The sequence below is a fragment of the Bufo gargarizans genome, chromosome 3 (assembly GCF_014858855.1).
Source record: "Bufo gargarizans isolate SCDJY-AF-19 chromosome 3, ASM1485885v1, whole genome shotgun sequence".
In the NCBI taxonomy this organism is placed as follows: domain Eukaryota; kingdom Metazoa; phylum Chordata; class Amphibia; order Anura; family Bufonidae; genus Bufo; species Bufo gargarizans.
In genome coordinates, this window is record NC_058082.1 from 564,084,650 (window position 1) to 564,112,615 (window position 27,966).

At 45.2% G+C, this 27,966-nt stretch overlaps 1 protein-coding gene across 2 annotated transcripts in view; it reads left to right on the forward strand.

Moving 5' to 3' along the window:
- Nucleotides 1-403: 403 nt before the first annotated feature.
- IGSF5 (immunoglobulin superfamily member 5) overlaps nt 404-27,966 on the forward strand; it is a 65,117-nt gene continuing 37,554 nt past the window's right edge. For both annotated transcript variants that reach the window (XM_044287477.1, XM_044287476.1), the window contains exon 1: nt 404-595. The gene's annotated coding sequence lies outside the window, so the exon portion shown is untranslated. The remainder of the gene's footprint in view (nt 596-27,966) is intronic.

A 27,966-nucleotide genomic window follows, 5' to 3' on the forward strand; every position in this document is an offset into this window, starting at 1 on the left:
TAAACAGTCATAGACCCAGCTAGTTGATGGTTTCCAGGTACCATCAAAGCACAACCAAATTCAAGAATAAGTTTAAACAGCCAAAAGCTCATGACAATAAATAACAAAGCTGCTGGATTTGCTAAATAAAGAGCAATTTTTTTAATCAAAAGTGGTGACTGTCATGTCCCTTGAGGCCCAAAAATTGTTGTAAAAACAATACTGGAGGAGTCAGCAAGGGGTTTAATTGATGGGATAAGCACCTCAAGAACTGAAACTCCCAGCAGAGACTTGTGAGCTGTCACCAGCAATCCCTGCTCACTGAAAGCAGCGTCTGGTTAATGATTGCTGGTGACTGCGTGGAAACATGTGGACTCTACCCCACTCTTATCAGCGAAACCGCCAGTCCCATTAGTCAGGGACACAGCCCTTTTCAGTTCAAACTTGACATTAAGAAGCTTTCGCTGGATTATTATCAAGACTCCTTCAGGAATTAATGGACCCCACAGACCAATGTGTCAGCGACTGAAGTGTCCAGACCTGAGCATGGCATGAGAGGGCTCCAGGATCCATCAGGCACACATGTATGGGATATCATGTAATACCAGATTCTAAGGTAATAAATTATTATTTTGTATGTTGTTTTGATGTCATTTTCTATATTCTGTATAATAAATGTAGAAATGTTCAGCACCACAGAGGTTAAAAGGAGGGCCAGAGATATGTATCACCTCCTGTACCAGCCTACACAACTAGGATGATTACCAGAAACCCTTCTCCATTTTACTTGGCAGGAATAGTAGGGGGCGCTAAACTCAATCATTGCCCGAGATAAGACCGGATTTGGCCAAGTGCATTGCACTGTTAGCAGTAGAAAATGGCTATTCTCATACATTAAAAGAGCAGTAAAAGGGGTCAATAGTGAATTGATTGGAATATGGTCATGAATTTGCACTACTGCTCCATTCACACAAGGGGACATGGGAACCACTTTTAGGGGTCCCAGCAGTTGGATCACATGTGAAAAGATGATAAATGTTCTTCATGGGCAAACCCCTTTAATTTGCAGGTACCATAGTAGACTTTGTTTTTTCGATTTTCTGGATCAATACAGGATAATAATAAGAAATAAACCTTCAGTGTCCTAGACCCCCAAGGATGCTATCATTAAAGGATTGGGATTGTCCAGGCTTTCTGGCTGCTCCCCCCACCTTGCTGGACATGTAGAGGGGAGCATACTTTCCTTCTCCCTGCCGCTGGGTTCTAGCTCCTTCGTTCCACTGTTGCTGCGGTGTCAGTGCTCTGGTTCTCACTGGTCAATATCCAGCATTGAGGGGGGTCATGTGTGGTGCTGCAGCCAAAGCCTGGCTGCAGTGGTAATGTGTCCCACAAGCGGCACGTTTTGAGTTGAGGGTTAGCCAGAAAGCCTGCCAAAGTTGTACAACCCTTTCAAGCATTTCACTGCCCTAAACCACCAGGTATATTATCATTCAACATTTCACATCACTAGACCCCCAGGTATGTTACCATTAACTGTCTCACTGCTCTCACCCACTGGGTATGCGAGTATTAAACATTTCCCTGCTCTAAACCAGTAGGTACGTTACCATGAACCATTTACTTGCCCTAAACCACTAGGTATGTTACCTTGAACAATTTACCTGCCTTAGACCACCAAGGATGTTATCATTAAATATTCCATTGTTCTAGACTACCAGAGATGTTACCATTAACCACCTCATTGACCTTGACAAGCAAGGATGTTACCATTTACCTTCTCATTACCCTAGACCACCATGGAAGCTATCATTGAACATTTCACTACTCCTAACCACCAGGAATGTTACCATTAAATATTTCACTGCTCTAGACCACCAGAGATGTTACCATTAACCACCTTACTTCCCAAGACAACCAGAAATGTTACCATCAACCACCTCATTGACCTTGACAAGCAAGGATGTTACCATTTACCTTCTCATTGCCCTAGACCACCAGGGAAGCTATCATTGAACATTTCACTACTCCTAACCACCATGGATGTTACCATTAAATATTACACTGCTCTAGACCACTAGAAATTTTACCATTAACCACCTTACTTCCCAAGAACACCAGGGATGTTACCATTAACCTCCTCAGTGCCTTAGACCACCAGGGATTTTACCATTAAACATTTCCCCAAAGATAACAGTAAAACAAACTAGACGTTATTCATTTAAAATAAGAGAAGATGTAAGTTGGAGGTACAGTGTATATTGATGTTCTTGCACATGGCCTTCAGATGTCTATTTCCACTCCTGTAATAAATGAAGATAAAAATAGAAACAATAAAAACAAAAAATCCTTAATTCTTTGGGGAATACACTAGTATATTAAAAAAAAAATGTGTTTAACGGCTTTAGTAATAACCCCCTAGATTTATCAGCTTTAAATTATTTTTTTTCCACAATACAAATGTATCCCCTATCGCAAGTATCTAAAAGGTGGGGTCTCACCACTGGGACCTCCACTGATCTTGAGAACCTGGCTATCTCCTGCAGTTCCAAAGAGAGTGGATGGGGCAGCACTGTGCATTCTCGACCAACCGCTCCATTCATATGACTTTCAAGGGACCCCTGTTCTTGTGATTGGTGTGTGCCCCTGCGGTTGGACCTCCACCGGACAGAGGCTTGTTACCTATCCGGGGGCTTGTATTTTGAGAAAACCCCTTTAAGCTGTCAGCAAATGTTTAAATTCCCGGCAACAACGCCACAGGTTAAATAAAATATTGCACAGTGCCCATTCACATCAATGGGCTGTCTGTGCAATGCATGACGGGACAGAACAAGAGACGCTCTTTATAACGGGTTTCTACTCTGGCCAACAGATGAGAATCCTAAAAAGTGGACCCTCTATTAACTACCTAATGTATAAAAATATTTTTTATTTTAACTGGACAACCCCCTTTAATCCTTTGATGACATCTACCATGTGTGTAGGTCAGATGTCGTTTCTTTAAAGATGACAAGGAGCAAGTCCCATAGCCAATGTGTGCCTACTGTTCAGCAGACACCTGGGGATCATGTCTGCAAATGGTGATAACGTCGATCGCAGACATATAACCCTTTTGATGCTGTGGTCAAATGTGACCATGACTTCTGAGCTCTAAAAACCTGGGAGCTCTGCCCTCCTGGCACTGGAATGGCTTCCCCTAGTATTTGATCAGGGAAGCTGTTCATTCCCTGTGGCAGGCTAGGTCCTGCCCTCATATGGCTATGAGAATAATAAAAAAAAAAAAATTATGGCTCCAGGAAGGTCAGGAGTAAAAAATGGAAATGCAAAAACCTAAAAAAAAGAAACACCATGTGCGCAAAGGGTTAATAAGTCACAATAATATTATTATGGTTTTAACAATCTGTTCTTCACGTAACATAATTCAGTGTTATATATACCAGGCAGCGTGCTCCACTGAGTCATTATTTATCAGACGTCATATAGCAAACACTTCTACAGCAGCCACACCTCATGAACTATCTGCTGGACTATTATAGGGCGGTATCGAATGGATTGTATTTGTCGTTATTTATTAGAGAGTCCTTTAAAAAAATTCCAAAAAATGTCTGGGCCCCACTGAAGTTAGGAGCACAATCATGCAGTTAAAGTGGAAGAACAGATGGTTAAGAACCATAGTGCAAAACAATAATAAAAAGACGCTCACCGCAGTTCCTCTCCTAACGCAAAAAGATTCCGGCAACCGCAGACCAACGGTCAGAAATCCAGTTTCAGAAAGCCAAATCCGAAGCCTTTGTGAAAATCATCCAACTTTTATTTAATCTTCTGAGCCCTTATTTCATCCTTCCTGAGCCCTTGTTCGCAGTATAATACTTAATACATGTACATACTATTTAAGAGCAAAACGGTTACACCCATGAACCTGAAGATAAAATAAAAGTTGGATAATTTTATCAAAGGCTCCAGATTTGGCTTTCTGAAACTGGTCAATAACGATACCCCTGGTGGGCTAGGTTGGGGTGGAGGTCAACAAGGGACCAGAAGGGCTCGAGCAGATAAACTGTGTGTGCAAAGGATGTGTCGAGAAATTAGCCAAATCCGCTAATGATGAGGGAGACCAAGACAAATATTTATAGTTGCATTTAAAGGGGTTATCTAAACCTGTAAACCCTCCCCCCCTTACAATCCACCCCTTTACCTTGTCCCCAACATCTGTGTCCTTCTGGTTCCCTCCACCGACGTCCCTGCATCTCCCGAGTGTGCAGATCACAAAATCCAGCAACGGTGACCTGCCCCCTTGCGTCATGTGTGACGTAACCCGTGGCGCAAGGAGAGCAGGTCAGCGGCGCAGCCTGCCATTGGCTGCACAACCCCTTGTGATCTGTTGCGCGATGGGCAGATGCAGCGAAGGCCGTGGAGGGATCTGTAAGGACACAGGTGTCGGGGACCAGGTAAGTATTCTCTGTATGAGTGGACTGGACATTGTGGGATTGGGTGGGGGTGGTGGTTACAGGTTTGGATAACCCCTTTAATGTAAAAATTCCCCTGTTTAGGTCCCAGAATGTAATAGCGCCCCCTTTAGTTTCCACAATGTAATAGTGCCCCTTTAGGTTCCACAATGTAATAGTGCCCCCCTTTAGGTTCCACAATGTAATAGTGCCCCCCTTTAGGTTCCACAATGTAATAGTTCCCCCCTTTAGGTTCCACAATGTAATAGTGCCCCCCTTTAGGCCGGACCCCTTGATGACACGCTCCTGGGGCAAACCACACCTCAATGTTCACATTGCCACATATCCCCCCACCCCCTCTGTTCAAACCTGTGGGGGTGAACACATGTACCAACTGGATGCTCGTGACAGGGCATCCGCATTATACTGCCATCTTCTGGCTCAACGTTCCCCCTTGAAGAGATGGCCAGCGTCACATGCTTCCCTTTATTTTGCCAGACCCAGGCCATCAGAGCTTGGTTTGTAAACACTACCTTCCTACCTAGACTACAGTGTCTAAGGGCCTCCTCCGTCTCCTCTTCGCTGGAGAACTTAGCTTTCTGGTTTGCTTCTTTTCAAGATTTCTTCTTAGGCCCACAACCTTTAACCCCTTAAGGACACAGGGCGTACCGGTACGCCCTATTTCCCGAGTCCTTAAGGACCAAGGGCGTACCGGTACGTCCTGACTTAAAATCGGCATTCCGGCGCCGCGGGGGTTAATCGGAACGGGATTTCGGCTGAAATCATTCAGCCGGCATCCCGTAACAACGCAGGGGGGGGTCATTTGACCCCCCCGTATCGGCGATCGCAGAAAACCGCAGGTCAATTCAGACCTGCGGTTTTCTGCGTTTCCGGTCCATTCGGGTGTCCGGTGACCCGATGAACCGGAAAAAGACTGCGATCGGTGGCGTAATTATACACCACCAATCGCAGTCCGAGGATTTGAGGAGGCGGTGCTGGCCCTGGTGCTGAACACTGCTGTCCAGGGTGCTGATTGGTGCAGGGGAGAGAGGCGCGAGATTCAAACTTCCTGCGCTCCTCTCTCCCCTCCTCTTCCTGTTCTGCACGAGCACCCGGCAGCATCGTCCAGCACCAGCTCCTGTGTCCCCCTAATCGCCATCCATCACCCTCCTGCACCCATCGCCACCCAGGTAGGTTAGGGTCAGTGAGGGAGAGGCATCGTTAGGCAGGGAAAGAAGGGAAAAGTTAGTTAGGAAAAAAAAAAAAAAACTTTTAACTTTTACACAAAACTTTTTTTGATCCATCTATCAGACCCCAGACCCCCCCCTGCCACTTGCCCCCCCCTACCAGCCCCCCACCACCACCAGCCCCCCCACCCCCTCCACCCATCCCCCCACCACTCCCCCCAACCCCCCCCCCCCCCACCACCACCACTAGCCCCCTCACCACCACTTTTTTTTCTGCGTTCGCTGACTGGTCGGCACTTTTTAGCGTCCGTCCACTGTTAGCGCATCGCCTGCCCCACCGCTGATCAGCGTTGTACCGCTAATCAGCAACTTTTTTTTTTTCCTAACACTTGCCCTTTTTTCCTTTTTTTAGTACGCGAACACCCGTTGCCCCCACACACACGCACATATAATAAAGTTTTACACACACGCACACCTACACGCACACACACCCATGGCCCGCCGGGTGTTCTCGGCCGAGGAGGCATATGCCCAGATTGCCTCCGACTCCGAGAGCCCCAGTGAGGATGAGGATGACCCCACATTCCTCTTATCATCAGCATCCTCCTCATCATCATCGGATGACGATGAGCCACCAAGGCGGCGGAGACGCCGCCAGGCGGAGCCAGGGGCCGCACATGCTAGGGATCCTGTGGCCCACCCTAGTACGAGCCGCCCTGGGGTTCGTACTGGTTTCCCGGCCCACCAAATAAGTTCACCGGAGACCCCTGCCGATGAACTTAGCTGGTGTCCCCCAGTGGACTTTGAGCCTGAGATTCCGGATTTCGCTGGCAATCCTGGAATCCAGATTCCCACAGTGGGGTTTACTGAAATTGACTATTTTAGTTTTTTTTTCAGTAACCCACTGGTGAATTTGATGGTGGAGCAGACGAATCTGTACGCCCAACAGTTCGTCGCTCAAAACCCAGGCTCAGTTTTGGCTAGACCCGGTGGCTGGACGCCGGTCAGTGCAGCCGAAATGAGGACATTTTGGGGCCTCGTGCTGCATATGGGTCTAGTCCAAAAACCCAGTGTCAGGCAATACTGGAGTGGGGACGTCCTGTACCAGACCCCACTGTACAGTATGGTCATGACACGCTCCCGGTTTGAGGCCATCCGGAAATGTCTGCATTATTCCGATAATGCAGCATGTCCACCCCGAGGTGATCCTGCCTATGACCGGCTGTATAAGATACGGCCTGTCATCGATCACTTTGGGGCCACATTTCAGCAGGCCTACGTACCTGGAAGGGAGGTCGCGGTTGATGAGTCGCTCATTGCGTTCAAGGGGAGACTCAGTTTCCGCCAATATATTCCCACAAAGCGAGCGAGGTATGGCGTGAAGCTATACAAAATTTGTGAGAGTACCTCAGGGTACACTTACAAATTTCGTGTGTACGAGGGGCGAGATTCCCGTATTCAACCCCCAGAATGTCCCCCCACTCTGGGTGTTAGCGGGAAACTCGTGTGGGACCTTATGTACCCACTGCTGGATAATGGTTACCACTTGTACGTGGATAACTTTTATACCAGCATTCCCTTGTTCAGGTCCCTTGCCGCCAGATCTACGTTCGCTTGTGGGACCGTGCGGAAAAATCAGCGCGGCCTCCCTGCCTACCCCCTCCAGGTACCTATCCCCAGGGGTGAGACCCGTGCACTTACCAGTGGAAACCTGTTGCTGGTCAGGTATAAGGACAAGAGGGATGTCCTTATGCTGTCCACAATCCACGGTAACGGCACCACCCCAGTCCCTGTGCGAGGTACCGCGGCAACGGTCCTCAAGCCCGATTGTATCGTCGACTACAATCGGTATATGGGAGGAGTTGATCTCTCGGATCAAGTCCTCACGCCATATAACGCCATGCGCAAAACCCGGGCATGGTACAAAAAAGTTGCGGTCTACTTGGTGCAGGTTGCCATGTACAACTCTTTTGTACTATCCCGAAGCGCTGGCAGCACAGGGACATTCCTCCAATTCTATGAGGCAGTCCTCAAGGACCTGATCTTTTCGGACCGGGAAAGAGCAGGCCGGAGTACCTCGGGAACTGGAGGCGCCCGGATCGTCCCTGGCCAACACTTTCCAGGTGTGGTCCCCCATACTGGAAAGAAGGGACGAACCCAAAAAAAGTGCAGAGTGTGTCGCAGGAGGGGGATACGGAAGGACACCACCACTCAGTGCGACACGTGCCCCGATCATCCGGGCCTCTGCGTTATCGATTGCTTCAGGGAGTATCACACTTCCATGGAGTACTAAATTTTTATAATCCCCAACAGTTCACTAGAGAACATAAAACACTATGGCTCTCAGACTTTGGAGACACGAAAACTATTTTTCTTTCCCCCAAAAATATTAGTTTTAGTGCAGGCATCCTCAAACTGCGGCCCTCCAGATGTTGTAAAACTATAACTCCCAGCATGCCCAGACAACCTACAGCCATCAGCAGGGCATGGTGGGAATTGTAGTTTTACAACATCTGGAGGGCCGCAGTTTTAGGATGCCTGCTTAGTGTCTCCAAAGTCTGAGAGCCATACATATTGGGCATCGTCGCGTGCGTAAAAGTCGTCGCTATAAAAATAACTTTTGACCAAACGCCTCGGATGAACGGTGTTAAAAATATAAAATAAAAACGGTGCCAAAACACCTATTTTTGGGCAAAATTTCAATTTAAATCCATTTTGCCGGTAATAAAGCAAGGGTTAACAGCCAAACAAAACTAAATATTTATTGCCCCGATTCTGTCGTTTGCAGAAACACCCCATATGTGGTCGTAAATGGCTATATAGCCGCACGGCAGGGCATAGAACGAAGGGAACGCCATACGGTTTCTGGAAGGCAGATTTTGATGGACAGTTTTTTTTTTGACACCATGTCCCATTAGAAGCCCCCCCTGATGTAGCCCAGACTAGAAACTCCAAAAAAGTGACCCCATCTAAGAAACTACACCCCTCAAGGTATTCAAAAGTTACTTTACAAACTATGTTAACCCTTTAGGTGTTCCACAAAACTAAATAGCGAATGTAGAAACAATTTTAGATTTTAATTTTTTTGTTACATTGCCTCAAAAAAGAGTAATATAGAGCAACCAAATATCAAATTTACCCCAAAAATAGTCCCAAAACAACAACCACCTTATCCCGTAGTTTCCTAGATGGGGTCACTTTTATGGAGTTTCTACTCTAGGGGTGCATCAGGGGGCTTGAAAGGGTACATGGTGTAAATAAACCAGTCCAGCAAAATCTGCCTTCCAAAAACCATATGGCGTTCCCCTTCTTCTATGTCGTGCCGTTTAGCCAAATAGTAGTTTACCACCACATATGGGGTGTTTCTGCAAACTACAGAATCAGGGCAACCCATTTTGAGTGTTGTTTGGCAGTTAACCCTTGTTTTACTCCTAGAAAAAATTGATTATATTGGAAAATTTTCCAAAAAATTGAAATTTCATAATTGTTTCTCCATCTGCCATTAACTCTTGTGGAACACCTAAAGGGTTAACAAAGTTTGTAAACCCAGTTTTGAATACCTTGAGGGGTGTACTTTCTTAGATGGAGTCACTTTTTTGAAATTTCTATTCTAGGGGTGCAACAGGGGGCTTCAAATGGGACATGGTATAAACAAAACCAGTCCTGCAAAATCTGCCTTCCAAAACCCATATGGTGTTCCCCTCCTTCTATGTGCTACCGTTCGGCCAAACAGTAGTTTACGACCACATATGGGGTGTTTTTGCAAACTACAGAATCAGGGCAACCCATTTTGAGTGTTGTTTGGCAGTTAACCCTTGTTTTACTCCTAGAAAAAATTGATTATATTGGAAAATTTTCCAAAAAATTGAAATTTCATAATTGTTTCTCCATCTGCCATTAACTCTTGTGGAACACCTAAAGGGTTAACAAAGTTTGTAAACCCAGTTTTGAATACCTTGAGGGGTGTACTTTCTTAGATGGAGTCACTTTTTTGAAATTTCTATTCTAGGGGTGCAACAGGGGGCTTCAAATGGGACATGGTATAAACAAAACCAGTCCTGCAAAATCTGCCTTCCAAAACCCATATGGTGTTCCCCTCCTTCTATGTGCTACCGTTCGGCCAAACAGTAGTTTACGACCACATATGGGGTGTTTTTGCAAACTACAGAATCAGGGCAACCCATTTTGAGTGTTGTTTGGCAGTTAACCCTTGTTTTACTCCTAGAAAAAATTGATTATATTGGAAAATTTTCCAAAAAATTGAAATTTCATAATTGTTTCTCCATCTGCCATTAACTCTTGTGGAACACCTAAAGGGTTAACAAAGTTTGTAAACCCAGTTTTGAATACCTTGAGGGGTGTACTTTCTTAGATGGAGTCACTTTTTTGAAATTTCTATTCTAGGGGTGCAACAGGGGGCTTCAAATGGGACATGGTATAAACAAAACCAGTCCTGCAAAATCTGCCTTCCAAAACCCATATGGTGTTCCCCTCCTTCTATGTGCTACCGTTCGGCCAAACAGTAGTTTACGACCACATATGGGGTGTTTTTGCAAACTACAGAATCAGGGCAACCCATTTTGAGTGTTGTTTGGCAGTTAACCCTTATTTTACTCCTGGAAAAAATTTATTATATTGGAAAATTTTCCAAAAAATAGAAATTTCAAAATTGTTTCTCCATCTGCCATTAACTCTTGTGGAACACCTAAAGGGTTAATAAAGTTTGAAAAAACAGTTTTGAATACCTTGAGGGGTGTAGTTTCTAGAATGGGGTCATTTTTGGGAGGTTTCTATTATCTAAGCCTCACAATATGACTTCAAACCTGAACTGGTCCATAAAAAGTGGGATTTTGAAGATTTCTCAAAAATTTCAAAATTTGCTTCTAAACTTCTAAGCCTTGTAACATCCCCAAAAAATAAAATATCATTCCCAAAATGCTACAAACATGAAGTAGACATATGGGGAATGTAAAGTCATCACAATTTTTGGGGGTATTACTATGTATTACAGAAGTAGAGAAACTGAAACTTTGAAATTTGCTAATTTTTCAAAATTTTTGGTAAAAAATGAATTTTTTTATGCAAAAAAAATAACTTTTTTGACCCAATTTTAGCAGTGTCATGAAGTACAATATGTGACGAAAAAACAATCTCAGAACGGCCTGGGTAAGTCAAAGCGTTTGAAAGTTATGAGCACTTAAAGTGACACTGGTCAGATTTGCAAAAAATGGCCCGGTCCTTAAGGTGAAAATGAGCCCGGTCCTTAAGGGGTTAACTTCCGCAACCTTTACAGACGCGTTTTCCACCCTTCAGCCACTCTAATGTCACCTGGTGTTCCCACTCACTTTGTTTCTTTAGTCCATCACCAGATAGCACATCTCTTTTTTCTTTAGTCCCCACAGCGGTTACCTCAGGTTTTGCTTCAGTATCAGTCTTCTGCTTCTTCAGTGGCTCTCCTTACTTTGGCAGACCCCTCTTCAGCCTTATCCTTGGTCTTTGGAGCATCTGAGGATTTCTCCCACTCTAACTAATCGGCCTTAGCTTCTTCAGCCTTTGAGTCTCCTTTGGAGTCTTCATTCACTTTGTTAGCTTTCTCATCCTTCTCAGACACGGCATCATATACTTCAAATCTAAACCCCTCCTCCTCTTTCCCATCAAGGTTGGAGGTACTGGGGACACCAGGGTCTTCACTAAACATAGAAACATAGAATGTGTCGGCAGATAAGAACCATTTGGCCCATCTAGTCTGCCCAATATACTGAATACTATGGATAGCCCCTGGCCCTATCTTATATGAAGGATGGCCTTATGCCTATCCCATGCATGCTTGAACTCCTTCACTGTATTTGCAGCTACCACTTCTGCAGGAAGGCTATTCCATGCATCCACTACTCTCTCAGTAAAGTAATACTTCCTGATATTACTTTTAAACCTTTGCCCCTCTAATTTAAAACTATGTCCTCTTGTAGCAGTTTTTCTTCTTTTAAATATTCTCTCCTCTTTTACCTTGTTGATTCCCTTTATGTATTTAAAAGTTTCTATCATATCATATTGCCAGATTTTTTACCATTCCTCTAGTTTTCCTAAATCCTTTTCCATTTGGTGTATCCCTCCAGGAACATCAACCCTGTTACAAATCCTTGTGTCATCAGCAAAAAGACACACCTTACCATTGAGGCCTTCTGAAATTTCGCTGATAAAGATATTAAACAATATGGGTCCCAGAACAGATCCCTGAGGTACCCCACTGGTAACAAGACCTTGGTCTGAATATACTCCATTGACTACAACCCTCTGTTGCCTGTCCCTCAGCCACTGCCTAATCCATTCAACAATATGGGAGTCCAAGCCCAAAGACTGCAAATTTTTTTTTGATAAGCCTTCTATGTGGGTCAGTATCAAAAGCCTTACTAAAGTCTAAATAAGCAATGTCTACTGCACCTCCTCCAACTATTATTTTAGTCACCCAATCAAAAAAATCAATACAATTAGTTTGACACGATCTCCCTGAAGTAAACCCATGCTGTTTTTCATCTTTCAATCCATGGGATTTTAGATGTTCCACAATCCTCTCCTTAAGTATGGTTTCCATTAATTTCCCCACTATTGATGTCAGGCTTATTGGCCTTAAGTTGCCCGATTCCTCCCTACTACCTTTCTTGTGAATGGGCATAACATTTGCTAATTTCCAATCTTCTGGGACGACTCCTGCTGCCAGTGATTGGTTAAATAAATCTGTTAATGGTTTTGCTAGTTCACCGCTGAGCTCTTTTAATAGCTTTGGGTGTATCCCATCAGGCCCCTGTGACTTATTTGTGTTAATTTTAGACAGCTGAACCTCTTCCTCTGTAAAGACACATGCATCAAAAGATTCATTTGTCTTCTTTCCTAACTGAGGTCCTTTTCCTTCATTTTCCTTTGTAAAAACTGAACAGAAGTATTTATTGCGGCAGTCAGCTAGTACTTTATCTTCTTCCATATACCTTCCTTCTTTTGTTTTTAATTGGTAATTCCTTGTTTTAGTTTCCTTTTTTCATTTATGTATCTGAAGAATGCCTTATCGCCTTTTTTCCCTGACTGAGCTAATTTCTCTTCTGCCTGTGCTTTAGAAGCTCTTATAACTTGTATGGCCTCTCTCTGCCTAATCTTATAAATTTGCCTTTCATCCTCTTTTTTTTTTTTATAATTCCTAAATGCTATCTTTTTGTTTTTAATGATTTTGGCCACTTCTGCTGAGTACCACGGTGGTCTTTTCCTTTTTTTTGCTTTTACTGACAAGCCTAATGAAATTTTCTGTTGCCTTCAATAGTGCCACTTTTAAGTAGTCCCATTTCTCCTGGACTCCAATGAAACTGTTCCAATCTGATAGGGACTCGTATACCACTAATCTAATTTTAGAAAAGTCAGTTTTTCTAAAATCTAAAACTTTTGTTTTTGTGTGGTGTGACTCTGTACTTATAGTAAACCACACTGACTGGTGATCACTAGATCCCAAGCTTTCCCCTACAGTAATATCATATAGAAAATTCCCATTTGTGAATACTAAATCTAAAATGGCCTCCTTCCGGGTTGGCTCCTCAACTACTTGCTGTAGAGATAATCCCAGTAGGGAATTTAGAATATCTGTACTCCTGGCAGAGCTAGCTATTTTGGTTTTCCAGTTTACATCTGGAAGATTGAAGTCTCCCATAATGATAACTTCCCCCTTCAATGTCATTTTAGCTATTTCCTCAACTAGTAGATCATCTAATTCTTTGACTTGGCTAGGTGGTCTATATATCACACCTACACGAGTTACCTTATGATTATCAAGCTGCAAGGTAACCCAAACTGACTCTAAATTGTTCTCGCTAACTTGTATCAAATTATATTTTAGGCTATCTTTCACATACAGGGCCACCCCTCCCCCTTCTTGCCTTCTCTGTCTTTCCTGTATAGAGAGAACCTTGGTATTGATATATCCCAGTCATTACTCCCCTTGAACCACGTCTCAGTAACAGCCACTACATCTATATTCTCAGATGCCATTATAGCCTCAAGTTCATTGATCTTATTCCCTAAACTGCGAGCATTTGTAGACAAGAATCTGAGCTTGTCATTTCTTAACCTTTGTGCTACTGGCATCTTCTGGCATTGTTCCGGGGGGCAGTTGGACTACTGGATTATCACTCTTTTGCCCCCCTTTCCTAGTTTAAATGCTCCTTAGCAAATACTTGGAACTGTTCACGAGGACATTCGTTCCCTTGAGAGAAAGATGCAAACCATCTTTCTTGTACAGTTCTTTTCCATTCCAACAAGAGCTAACATGAGATACAAAGCCAAACCCTTGATTCAGACACCATTCACCAAGTCATACATTGAATTCCTTAATGCGCATCTTCCTGTCATGCTGAAGGTTATGCACAGGCAAAACTGCAGACTAGACTCGTCGTCTTCTGGTATTTTCTCCATAGGCTCATCACCCAGGATATTGTTCTCCTTTCAGGCAGGATTCAGGAGAGCCAGTCCATTGTAGTAGACAGGATCCTCATACTGGTCATCCGTCTCCTCGTATTTCTTCCTCAGAAGACTGCTGGCTTTCTGGAGGGCATTGACAGCAGAGGAAATGTCTTTCATGACCAGGTCCTGGCCACGCACTGCCATGAATCTCTTGTCTTCTGCATCCACATCAACCCCATCAACTGGTTCAGCAGATACATCTTCTATCTTCTTCTCTGCCCCGGCCGGCACCACGGCGCCACCATCTCCAGTCCCTTTATTAACAGGCTCTGGCTTAGACTTCTTGACGTCTTTCAGAGGACTCTCCTCTTCAGGTTTCTCATTTTCCACCTGTTGCTCGAGAGCACGCTTAGATTTCTCCAACTCAAAGACGTTCTTCCCGACGTCATCTTTTGAGCTCATGAGATTTTCCATCTCTGCTCTGAGTTGCCTGTTCAGCCTCTCAAATTTATCTCGCTCCTCAAACACTTTTCCAAGGGCTCTGGCCAAGGAGAGGGCTTTGGTCTCCTTCTCCTGAGCATCAGCCTCCGCTCGGCCACGTTCTTCGGTATATCGAGCCGATATGTATTTCTCTTCAACCAGGAGCTGGTTAAACTTCTTCTGTTTCTTCTCCAATCTAGACACAGTTTGTCTCTGGTGGTCCAGGTCCACCATCCGATCATGCAACTCTTGATCGAGTTGAGCCATCCTGGCTTCCAAATGTCTTTTTTCCTCCAAGAGAGCAGATTTTTCGGAGGCGCTGTTTAAGACCTCACCAGCCAGCTCATCTCTTTCCTGCTCTGCATGACGTCTGGATCGCTCAGAAGCTACAAGTTCCTCTTGAAGTTGGAGAATTTCCGCTTCTATTTGTGACTCTAGATCCTTCAGTTCATTCATCTCTTTCTGAATCTCTTCCTGTGACTCCTCTGGAGCTTTCTGCAGTTGCTCTGCAATTACCGCTAGTCCCTTCTCTAGTGTATCTGTGTGAAGCGAGGGAAAACATCTTCAAGTTTGTAGCTTTATTGACCTGTCAAGCCATCTAACCCTGCCTGGGTATGGGTCTCAGACAATAGGCTGCCGTCTCCCCAGTCAGCTCTCGTCCCGTCAGGTATAACTGTCATCTGGTCGCTTCTAGTAACCACCTTAGTTTCACCAGAAACTGACATGGCAGCCTCACTCTCTGAGCTGCTATAAGCCACATTACATATATCACGTGTCCCACTCTTGTTATTATCATCCCTGACCTCTAGGGGCACACATGAGCTAATCCCCACATTGGACATTTCCTCAGTAACCATAGAACTCTGTGGAGACTGCATACCCACTTCTGGTATGTGTGGTACATACTCTAGCCCCGCCACATTGTCTAGAATGGGGTCTACTAGCGGTGTTGCTTCAACATTTAATATCACTTTTACATAAGACACATGTTTACCAACAGGGGGGGCTTCTTCACCAATCACAGCCTGCAAAGGAAAAGGCATGTCATTATTATCACATATTTCACATGACATCACATTCCCATTATGCATTTCGGCAAACATGGTACCATCACTTTACACCTTATCAGCTCCACTGTTTCTAATGGTCACTTCATTTAATGGGCTAGGTACCAGTTCTGCGGCAGTTACGTGACCGACCGCAGAAGTGTTTCTACCCCACAAATCATGGAACAACCTTCTCTCATGTACGAGTGAATTTACGGCAGCAAGTCCATCAGTCCCAGCTGTCACTATAGCCTCACACTCAGCGAGAACTACCTGACAATCTTCATTAACCGCATGTCTGTCCAGCATATTTAGCACTTTATTTATCTCAGGTTTCCATATTGTGCTACCTCTTACCCGGGCCATCATAGGGTCCCTAATTTTCTCCACCCCATGCCTAGCCTTGGTCACGGGCATTTTGGGCAACACAACAACCTTCTCCCCTGCAAAGTCCTGCGAGGAAGCAACCGCAACAGGCTTACCCGCCTGTTCAGACCCTGCGTTTTCTCCAATGTCACTCACTTCCGAGACAGTTCCTTGCCTCGGTGATTTATCACTCACCGTCCCAGCAGTTATCCCCTGCGGCCGGCTCACTGTGACTGGGTCTGTCACATAATTAATAACAGGAGCGATCTTACCCAGCGATGTCACGCGTTCGGCAGTCTCCATGATCCTCCATTGCAAAATCACCTGCAGCCTCCTGACTGCAGTGGTTGCTACGAGAAACGCTGTGACTCCATCCTCCTTCCAGATGTGGAGTCACACTCTCGGGAGACCAGTCCTTGGGATCTCCAGCCACAGAATATGAGCCACTTGCTCCGCTATATAACTGCTGGGCAGCCACACGCTGTTGTGGTTGGTTGCCCTTAGCAACAGCCTCGCAGATCCTCGGCACATCCTCTCTAGGACTCTGTCTCCACTGGTAGGGAACATTCGACCTCCTGAGAGCTGAACCGCTCTCCCCCTCTTTACCTTCCCGATGGTTGCCCTTGGCAACGGCATATCTTTGCTTTTCCCCCCGATAGTCTCGGCACACCACCAACCTCTTGGAAATTTGTACAGGGTCCAGTTGAGAACCCATTTCTCAAGGCCAGCTGCAACTGTGCCTCCAAAGCCTCTCGCTCTGCATCAAATTTCACCAATTCATTTTTAGTGTAGCCAATTGCTATGGCCATTTCTTCTGCCTGCTGTATGTGCCAGCGCCACCGGACGTACTCTTCCCCGAGACCCATGGTAGCAGGAAAAACTTTCAGCCACAAGTCCACTTTTGCTGGGCTACTGGCCCTTTAATTCACTGCAGTTTTACTTGCACCACAGCAAAATAGTTCACACTCTTATGAGCAGCACCTGCTCCACTGGACAAAAATAAGCTTCCGGCCCTTTAACTCCACACACGGCAAAAAAACTGCTTTTAGCAGCACCTGCAGTCTCAGCGTTGCCACTAGCAACCGACCGTTGCCCTTCTCTCATGGACAACTTGCCCGCATCTGACACCATTTGTAGGGGATCGTCTCTTTTCAGGGGGTCACACTCACAGATATCTTTGTAGACACAATTATAATGTCCAAACTCTTGCTTTATTTCAGACACTTCAGCAAAGCACAGGTTAAGAAGTCGCAGCTTCAACTTATCACGTGTGACATCCACACAAAATAACAAACCCTTGCCCGGCTAGGCTCTAACTAAACACATAAGCGTATCCCTGACTCACCTAGAGAGCCCTGTTCACACATGGAATACAAATGTGGCTTTCCTCAGCCATTCAGTCCAGCAACCTCCAGGCTGTGACACTTCAATACCTTTTGGGGGCTTGTGGTCCAGTAGTCCTCCCGACTCTGGCCTCGTGATCCTTGTTTCACAGGCATCACCGCGTCCCCCAAAGTTCAGGCTGTCGTCTAGCCTCGTGGCCCTCAGCCCACCCGGCTGAGACCACTCGCACAGAGCCTCACCAGGACTCTGCTTCACAAGACACTCCAGAGTGAGCCACACCCAAGATCCAGTAGCAGGATTAAATAGAATCCCTGGACATGAGCATGCCCTAAGTCCTGGACTGGAGCATGGGGAACAGGCACCCACCCAACACATTGCCTGTTCCCAGTAAAAGCCCACCCTGAAATAGCTGAACCAGCTACACTATCTATATGGTGTCCCCCAACTACTTTAGTGGACACCTGGACTAGGGCTTTTACTCCACCAAGACCGGGCCGCTTGGTGACACGCTCCTGGTGCAAACCACACCTCAATGTTCACATTTCTACAGGTCATATATTAATTGTAATTCTACCTGAGTGGTCTATGTGATTGAGTGTGTGGAATGCAGACTTCTATATGTGGGCTGTACAATTCGAAAAATTTTGATCCAGATTATTGGAAAATTTGAACTACCGTATTTTTCGCCGTATAAGACGCACCGGCGTATAAGACGCACCTAGGTTTTTGGGGAGGAAAATAAGGAAAAAAATATTTTTAACCAAAAGGTGTGCTGTGTGTTTGGAACTAATGGTAGTCTGTGGATGGCACTATTACTGGGGATCTGTGGATGACGGACACTGTTATGGGGGGGATCTGTGGATGACGGACACTGTTATGGGGGGATCTGTGGATGACGGACACTGTTATGGGGGGATCTGTGGAGGACGGACACTGTTATGGGGGGATCTGTGGAGGACGGACACTGTTATGGGGGATCTGTGGAGGACGGACACTGTTATGGGGGATCTGTGGATGACAGACACTGTTATGGGGGATCTGTGAATGACGGACACTGTTATGGGGGGATCTGTGGCTTGCACTGTTACAGAGGGATCTGTAGCTGGCACTGTTATACATGTGTCATCCACAGACCCTCCCAGCCCATTACTGTGCCATCCACAGATCCCCCGCCGCTCCAGTAATATAAATATAACATGTCTTATTCAATTAATAGTTATTAAATATGCCTCTTTATTCCTAATAGTACCTTAAATCCTAACCGCTGCAGTACAATGCCGGCAGGCAGGCTGGGCGGCCGGTGCGTCACTCACTGACGTCACTTGCCTGCGCCGCCTGCTTCATTCATAAAGTAGGCGGCGCAGGCACGTGACATCAGGGAGTTCCGCTGACGCCCGCCCGGCCTGCATTGTACTGAAGCGCTTAGGATTTAAGGTACTATTAGGCATAAAGGGGCATATTTAATAACTATTAATTGAATATGACATATTATATTAGTATACCGGAGCGGCGGGACGGGGCTATAGTACACTGACTGCACCGCCCTGCCGCTATTGCCGGCCCCAGCTCCTCCTCCCAGTCCCTCCCCGAGTCCCCGCTCGCTTTACATCGCAGCTTGAGATGTAAAACTGACAGCATTCGCCGTATAAGACGCAGGGGCATTTCTCCCCCATTTTGGGGGGAGAAAATGTGCGTCTTATATGGCGAAAAATACGGTATATCACAAATAGCTCATATGTGAATATTTCGAATAATGCCAAACATTTTATTACTTCCCACAACAGAAGCTTGCACACCTTTTCTGCTTATGCAATAGAACATATCTGTAAAAAATAAATCAAGGCAACTGGACGTACTGTAGATTTCTTGAAAACGTTTCACTCGTTCTTCCAACGAGCTTTCTCAATTCTGAGTGACTGTACAAAAATTCTTGTACAGTCACTCAGAATTGAGAAAGCTCGTTGGAAGAACGAGTGAAACGTTTTCAAGAAATCTACAGTACGTCCAGTTGCCTTGATTTATTCTTTAGAGATATACCATGACCTGGATAAATGAGAACCTTCACAGACATATGCAATAGAACATGTTTTTCTCCCGCAAAGAGGAGGGCATTTAAAAGGATTAACCCTACAAAGAGAAGCCTTCTGGATTTTAAGGCTAAGCACCAGACACCCTACAGGTTTAAATTTAAGGATAAAAATTAATGCAAATGTATTAAAAAGAAAGTAACCATTTAACCTGTATAAGTTGGAGCCATATATGTTTGTTTTTAACTGCATGTATACATGATGTTGATTTGCAATAGATTTAGGTTCAGACACTGCATTTTTTCTCTGGTCCAGTATTTGAACACAGGGAATGAACATATGTTGACACAGTGCCTGTGTAGATTTTTTCCTAATCCAAGCAAAACCACATTGTGTTTTCTTTTAAATATGCAATAGATCCCTTTTTGTATTAGAAGTAAAAACAGATGACTATTCTACCTACAATTAGTCCACTCCATTGTCTACACCTGAATTTAACCCCCCCTCCCCCCCAGCAATTGGGGGGTGGTGAATCACAAAGTTTATAAGGAAGTGGAATATCTGAGGTAGCACGCCAGTCATGAGTAAAAACATTTACTTGTTCGAAACGCGTTGACTTTAAATGGATATGTGAAGATTTGATGTTATATTGTCCACTACTGGAAATAAAGAAAACATCACTCAAAGATAGCAGGTGCTGGAATTTTTATCATAATTTTACAACTACTGAGGTCTTACCTACAAATCCGTGCACCAAGGGTGAATTGCTTGGATCTCTAAAGCTGGTGAGCTGGGTTTTCCTATTATTTATGCAGGGAGCCAATTCCTTCCCGCTCCACCATAAATTTCAACTTGAAATGAAGCTGCTTTTGGGCGCCCGACTTCCAGTAGTTAAAGCGTCCCTGCCTGTGACTACTTTTCATCCCACTGGTGGAGGCGTTAGTGGTAATAACATTGGTGGTCTATGGTAAGAGCACATCTATCCCACTCCCATATTCCTCATGCCTGGGCAACAAAAAATGTCTGCACAACATTTCGCATACAAACAATAGAGCTGAGAAATGGGGATCATTCTAAATTAAAGTGGCATTATACCAACTTTAAATGGAAAAATAGAAGCTCTTTGCGCACATTTTTGATCAAACGTGTGTCGGGCCCATCTACCAGGTGTCAAGGTGGCTTTGCGGAAGCCACCTTGACGCCTGGTAGATGGGCCTGACACGTTTGATCAAAAATGAGCGCAAAGAGCTTCTATTTTTCCATTTATAGTAGGTATAATGCCACTTTAATTTAGAATAATCCCCATTTCTCAGCTCTATGGTTTGTATGTGAAATGTTGTGCAGCCATTTTTTTTATCAACCATGTTTGCTTTATGAATATGCACCTGTGACTATGTATATGAATGTGCTAGCCTAAATTTTCTTGAAGTATTCGTAGTTTCTTGCAGATTCCTAGTAGATCCAAAAAAAACCCCAGCTTGATAAGAGGAATAGTAGAGGATTCTGTGTTCTCGGTTTCCTGTGATGTCCTGATTCATTCAATTCAGCTTTATTCATGGTCTGATGTCCACCGACCATTCTGTTGTTTTCATCTTTCCAGTCCTGAGACATTGTAGGCTGTGGTTGGCAATAAATGTCATCTTAGAAAAAGTTATGAGATCAATAAAGTGGAAGAATGCGATCCTGCCAAAACCATCCAGATTTATTGCAGGTAGTAAAATCTATGTAGTCGCGTGACCGGTTTATTGCAATATATAATATCTCCAAAGGTTTTGACACAAACTGAGATGTCAAGTGTACGTATGTCAGTATACATAGTGGAGTCCCATCATTATGACCACCGGCTAATATCCAGAGTAACTGCTGTGTGCAGCATGGACAGCAGATAGATGGGCCCAGAGTGACTCCATAAAGTCCTGGTAGATGGTCACAGGTATCTGGAGCCATGCTGACTGCAGTGCATCCCACAGCTGCTGGAATGAGAGGATACATAGAGCAAACATGACCATCGAGGTGGTCTCACAGATGCTCAATTGGGTTCAAGTCTGGGGAATTAGGTGCCAGTGTAGTACTTGGAAGTCTTGGTCATTCTCTTCCAACCAATGTTGGACATTTCTAGCCATGTGACATGTCACATTGTCTTGCTGTAAGATCCCATCTGCCCGAGGGGAGACAATCAGCAAGGATAGGTGTACGTGATCTGCAAGGATGGGTTCATACCCAAATCGGTTAAGAGTCCCTTCCACATGGATGAGTGGGCCTAGAGAATGCCATGAAAACCTTCCCCAAACCATAACGCTGCCACCACCAGCTTGTGTTCTTCCAGCAATGGTTGCAGGGAGTTTGTTCTCTGATGTTTCTCTCCTGACATGCCAACGTCCATCTGCAGTGATCGGACCACAGGGGCAATATGTGTGAGTTATGGTGAGCCGATGGCGGTAGTAGTATTACTCACGGTTCTGTAGCTCCCTGGGCCAGTGTGCAGTGAAGGGAAGGACCGCACAATATCCCTCTGGCACTCTCTATTTGTCCAGGGATTCCCAGCCAGATGGAAGTTGAGGTGCCCTTGATGGTGTAGATGCTTTGGGTGCCTTGGTGGCAGGGTCCCTGGTGTTCGTGACGCCAGCACCGTTAGGTGCGTTAAGAGATGGTATGAAAGAAGGAGAGAGTCAGGAGTTGAACCAACAAGAACTTTACTTGAAATATTTGCCTTGAGGTAGATAACATCCACGCAAGTAATGCCTTGGTACATACGAGGGAGGTAAGCTGCAACTCCAGACAACAGGCACGGTGGGACAGTGGTAAACTGCAGGTTCCAACTCAATGTGATAGAGAGGATGATACTTTCCTTATCTTGCTCAACTTGCTCTGAAACTTCAACCTTTTGGTACTTTGGATGTTCTGAACGAGCACTTGACAACCAACAGGGGGGTCTCCCTAGCGGCAGGCAAAAACCTCTGCTACATTATTCGAACAGGTTGCTTCAATACTATAAGTCCGCTTGGTCTCTGACTCCAGGACAGTGGCACTACAAAGAGAAGTGATCCAGTAGTCCTTGAGCTTGGTTTCCTTTCTATCTTGCCTTACTCCTGGGGGAACCCCAGGGGCACAAAGGGGTTATCCCATCTTAGACAATGGGGGCATATTGCTAGGATATGCCCCCATTGTCTGATAGGTGCGGGTCCCACCTCTGGGACCCGCACCTACAAGGAGAACGGAGCCGGGGAAAGTTGTGGCTGGAGGACCCCGGGTTTCCCGGGCTCCGTCCACCACCAGGCGCAGGTCCCCGCCTCTCCCATTGAAGTGAATGGGAGCGCACCGCGCATGCGGGGCCACTGCTCCCATTCATTTCTATGGGGCAGAGAGAAATAGCCAAGCCAGCGCTCGGCTATTTTCGGCGGCTCCATAGATATAAATGGAGGGTGGCCGCGCATATGCGGTGCGCCCCTCCTCAACTTTCTCCACTCTGTTCTCCTTGTAGGTGCAGGTCCCAGAGGTGGGACCCGTACCTAGCAGACAATGTGGGGAATATCCTAGCAATATGCCCCCATTGTCTAAGATGGGATAACCACTTTAATTACAGACTTTCTTCTCCTAGCTTCCTGCCCACTCACAACTCAACTCTTAACCAACTTCCTGTGACTGATCTGTCCTATATAAATTATGTAACAGCTACACCTAGTGGTGAAAGTGTGTAACTACAGTTACCAGCCTGTTGAGAAGGACTTGCAGCTATACAAGAGAAAATATACAATGGCATAAGATGACATATACAAGTTTTAAGTGTCCCCTTTTCACACGTAGTGGGACACTCCACATCCGTTCCATGAAGCAGAAAATGTGACTGAATGGAGAAGACAACCCTTTGCCAATCAACAGAGGTCCAATTACAATACTTCTCGAAAATAGAAGCCTTTTCTGCTGATGCACCTTCATCAGCAGAGGGGCAGTGACCATGCTTCTGCTCTGAAGCTCCATTCACAGTAGGGTTCACTGAACTGTTGTGTTAGACACACGTCTGGTGGCCCCTGGTTCATTTTGGTGGTGAGCTGCTCCACTGTAACGTGTTGGGGTTGGTTGGTAGATGGATGCATGTGCTGCTGAGACTGATTGACAGCCAGGTGAGGTCAAGCACCGGACTGGATCCCACATGCTGGTCCGGGGTTTACGGACACCTAACTCTCTTAAAAGCCATCTGGAGTGCAGTAGGGGGTCTGTGTGTGTAGAGGTACTTGTGCCTGGATGCATGTTGGCGACCTGTCTGGGAGGACAGGTCAACGAGATCCAGGACTTTACCTCTTTATTCAGATCTGTTCCAAGGTGTGAACACACACCAAGACTTGACCTCTACAGTACCCGCAGCACAGTGTGAATGGAACACCAGGACTTAAAAACTAAGGTGACTTCTGTTTGTGTTCGGTTAACCTGCCAGGTGTGAATAAACACTGAATTCTGGTAAAGAACTGTTTTTGTGTCTCTGTACTGCATCCGCTCACCTACCAGAGCAATTCCATACAATACCCACCAAGCCCACTCAGCACACCTTATATACCCAGTAAGCCCTCTCAGCACACCTTATATACCCACCAAGCCCGCTCAGCACACCTTATATACCCACCAAGCCCGCTCAGCACGCCTTATATACCCAGTAAGCCCTCTCAGCACACGTTATATACCCACCAAGCCCGCTCAGCACACCTTATATACCCACCAAGCCCGCTCAGCACGCCTTATATACCCAGTAAGCCCGCTCAGCACGCCTTATATACCCACCAAGCCTGCTCAGCACACCTTATATACCCACCAAGCCTGCTCAGCACACCTTATATACCCACCAAGCCCGCTCAGCACGCCTTATATACCCACCAAGCCTGCTCAGCACACCTTATATACCCACCAAGCCCGCTCAGCACACCTTATATACCCACCAAGCCCACTCAGCACACCTTATATACCCAGTAAGCCCGCTCAGCACACCTTATATACCCACCAAGCCCGCTCAGCACACCTTATATACCCAGTAAGCCCGCTCAGCACGCCTTATATACCCAGTAAGCCCTCTCAGCACACCTTATATACCCACCAAGCCCGCTCAGCACACCTTATATACCCAGTAAGCCCGCTCAGCACACCTTATATACCCACCAAGCCCGCTCAGCACGCCTTATATACCCAGTAAGCCCGCTCAGCACACCTTATATACCCACCAAGCCCACTCAGCACACCTTATATACCCAGTAAGCCCGCTCAGCACACCTTATATACCCACCAAGCCCGCTCAGCACACCTTATATACCCAGTAAGCCCGCTCAGCACACCTTATATACCCACCAAGCCCGCTCAGCACGCCTTATATACCCAGTAAGCCCGCTCAGCACACCTTATATACCCACCAAGCCCGCTCAGCACGCCTTATATACCCACTAAGTCGGCTCAGCACAGAGGACTTACTTCATGACTTACACGCTTATATTATGTATAAGAACAGATTGATTTGTTATTTTTCATTTTGGACTAAGGAAAGAGACTGTGCAGAGACGAGTTCAGCTTTTTCCCCTTATTGGATTACCCAGACCCATAAGCAGAGTCTCTGCCCGGTGTGTCAGTGTCACAGATGAGCTGAGCTGTCCTCTGACTTCAGACATGCTGAGGCTATTATTATGAGAGGCGGTGTCAAGACCCCCACCTTTATTATTTTCCAGAAAACTTTAAGGAGTGACCCCCTTTTTCTATGTTTGTAAATTCATTACAATTTTGGTATGGACAACATGTATGCGCCGTGCACGGCTTTTAGTTATAAGGTTGACATAATAGATGTAGCTTATAACGATCTAGTATCAGGATCTACTCATATTATACACAAACTGTAATGGCAATTCAATTGAAATCATTTGGTAACACCTTATCTATATGGGCGAGGATGTCTTGTTGCTGTTCCACTTGATTAACACTAGGTGGCGCCCTAGTCCCACAATCTGCAAGTATCAGCATCAAAAGACCTTCATATTCCCTGCACTATTGTATACAGTATGTGACTATGGACAGAATATGTGCACATAAAAACACAGATGTATGTGCACGTTTCACCCACATGTTTATATGCAAATACTGCCATTCAACGGCAAATAATGCCTCCATGCTTGTCCACCCTTGGTAGGGTTAAAATGGTTAAAAAATATAAAATGTATCTAGTACATGACAACCTCTAACAAAGCCAGAACCAGCCCTGTACCTCACATAGATCCAGAGATCTCACCATTCATTGCTGGCAGCTTAGGGGATGTGTCCTTTCTCAGGGATGTGTCCTTTCTGCTGCAGCTGGTGGCAGCTGAGGGATGGAAACGAGTATGTGCTTCCAGCTCAGAGAGCAGCACAGGGAAATTCAAAAAACAAAACAAAAAAACAGCAGGTGGCGCTATACAGATATATTTTATTAAATAACCCAGCAGCTATAAAAAAAATATATATATATGTAATTACTTGCAATTAAAAAGTATTCAGACCCTGGTGCTGGTTTGAAAACTGTAGAATATTTTTTGTGGGACAACCCTTTTAATGATTAAACCCCTGACAATTTAAGACATTACATTGTATGTAACCTGGTAGTAGAGGGCAGTAAATGTGTCATGGTTTCTCCTGGAGGCCGTTAGGAAATGGGGGCCCTAGGCAACTGCCCAGTGTGTCACCCTTTAAAACATGCTCTGCATGCATACAATGCAGCTGTTAAATGTTAAAGTGCCGCTGGGCAGTAACTAGAATGAATTTATTAGCTAATGGCAGTGGTGGGACTGGTCTGAGATCAACAAGCATGACATAATAGAAAGATTATTATCTGTAGGTGGTGAGGTGCATTCTAATGAAGAGCCTCTGTAACAGAAGGGAACTTCACTTAAAGGGGTGTCTGACTTAAAAAAAAAAAACATATACTCTTTGTATATAACAGAGAGTGGCTACAAAAGGAGTCCTTCTGGAGGACCCAAAGTGTACATGTATTACTCGGACAGCTCATTGATGTGAATGGACACTGTGCAATGCTTAATTTCCCCTGAGGTGGCGCTGCAGAGAAACTGAACACTTCTGCCAGGTTCTGAAATAGATCAAAGCTGATCGCAGATGATCGTCGGGAGACTCTTCTTACAAAATTGATTTGTCCAAAGAGCAGAAACCCTTTAGTTAAAGGGGTTGTCCCACAAAAAATATTCTACAGTTTTCAAACCAGCACCTGGATCTGAATCCTTTTGTAATTTCATGTACAGTAATACAAATTTAGCAAAGCCACTGAGTTATTCAATAAAATGTATCTGTATAGCGCCACCTGATGTTTGTTTTTTTCTTATTTCTTTGACCTGCTCACTGAGATGGCCGCACATGCTCAGTTTCGTCATTCAACTGCCTCCTGAGCTGTGATAGGGAGAGCATGGACACGCCCCTGAGCTGTAATAGGGAGAGCTTGGCCACACCCCTGAGCTGTGATAGGTAGAGCATGGACACGCCCCCTTAGCTGCAGCAGAATAAACACTCCCCTTGAGCTTCCAGCTCGATATAAATCTTGCAGAGCATTGACTGGGGAGATCTCTGGATCCATGTGAGGTACAGGGCTGGTTCTAGCTTTGTTAGAAAGAGATTTACATGTCCTATGTGATGTCTGATTTTCATTTTTTACATTAGTCATGGGATAACCCCTTTAATGCAATTTTGCCATGTGTGTGATTGTAGTGCCCTAGAGCAAGGGTACTCTGGAGTATGGATGTTTGCAGACATTTCCCCCTATTAGTGTTATGCAAAGCCATCAACTCACCACTTTAGTGCACTTTGAAAGGTTAACGTGCAATGTGATCTATGCTGTTCATTGCTCTTATACTGCTTTAGGGCTCATGCACACGGCCGTTGCCCGGCCGTGCCTGTATTGCAGCCCGAACTTTATTTGCACTGAATTATGGAAAGGGTTAATGCACAGCCAGTTCACACCAGGGGCGTAACTACCATAGCGGCAGACCATGCGACTGCTATGGGGCCCAGGGCAAGAGGGGGCCCATTTGGGATCATCTCCTCTGCTACTGGGGCTGAAAACTTGGTCAGAACTCTACCCTCTAAAGGAACAACTTTTAGCAAATGAGGCAGTGGAAAAAATGGCCCAAGGGTAATTGAAAAAGGTTTAGGCAGAAACCCTTCTGTCCTGTGTGGGGGCCCAGTTTGATCCTTGCTATGGGGCCCTTACTTCTCAATGTTCACACTAAGAGACTTTGAGAATTTCTAGCCCGTGCAGTGAGAAGCTAGTAATTTTCCATTGCTGTCATACAGTCATGTGAAAAAATTAGGACACCCTTTGAAAGCATGTGGTTTTTTGTAACATTTTTAATAAAAGGTTATTTCATCTCCGTTTCAACAATACAGAGAGATTAAAGTAATCCAACTAAACAAAGAAAACTGAAGAAAAGTCTTTTCAAGATCTTCTGTAAATGTCATTCTACAAAAATGCCTATTCTAACTGAGGAAAAAGATAGGACACCCTCACATGTATTCCCTCTTAAATTGGCTCAGATCTCACACAGGTATATCACACCAGGTGCACATAATTAGTAGATCGTTACTCTGCATGTTGAATGAGGCTTACCCTATTTAAACCTCAGACATTTAGATTGGTGTGCTCCTGACT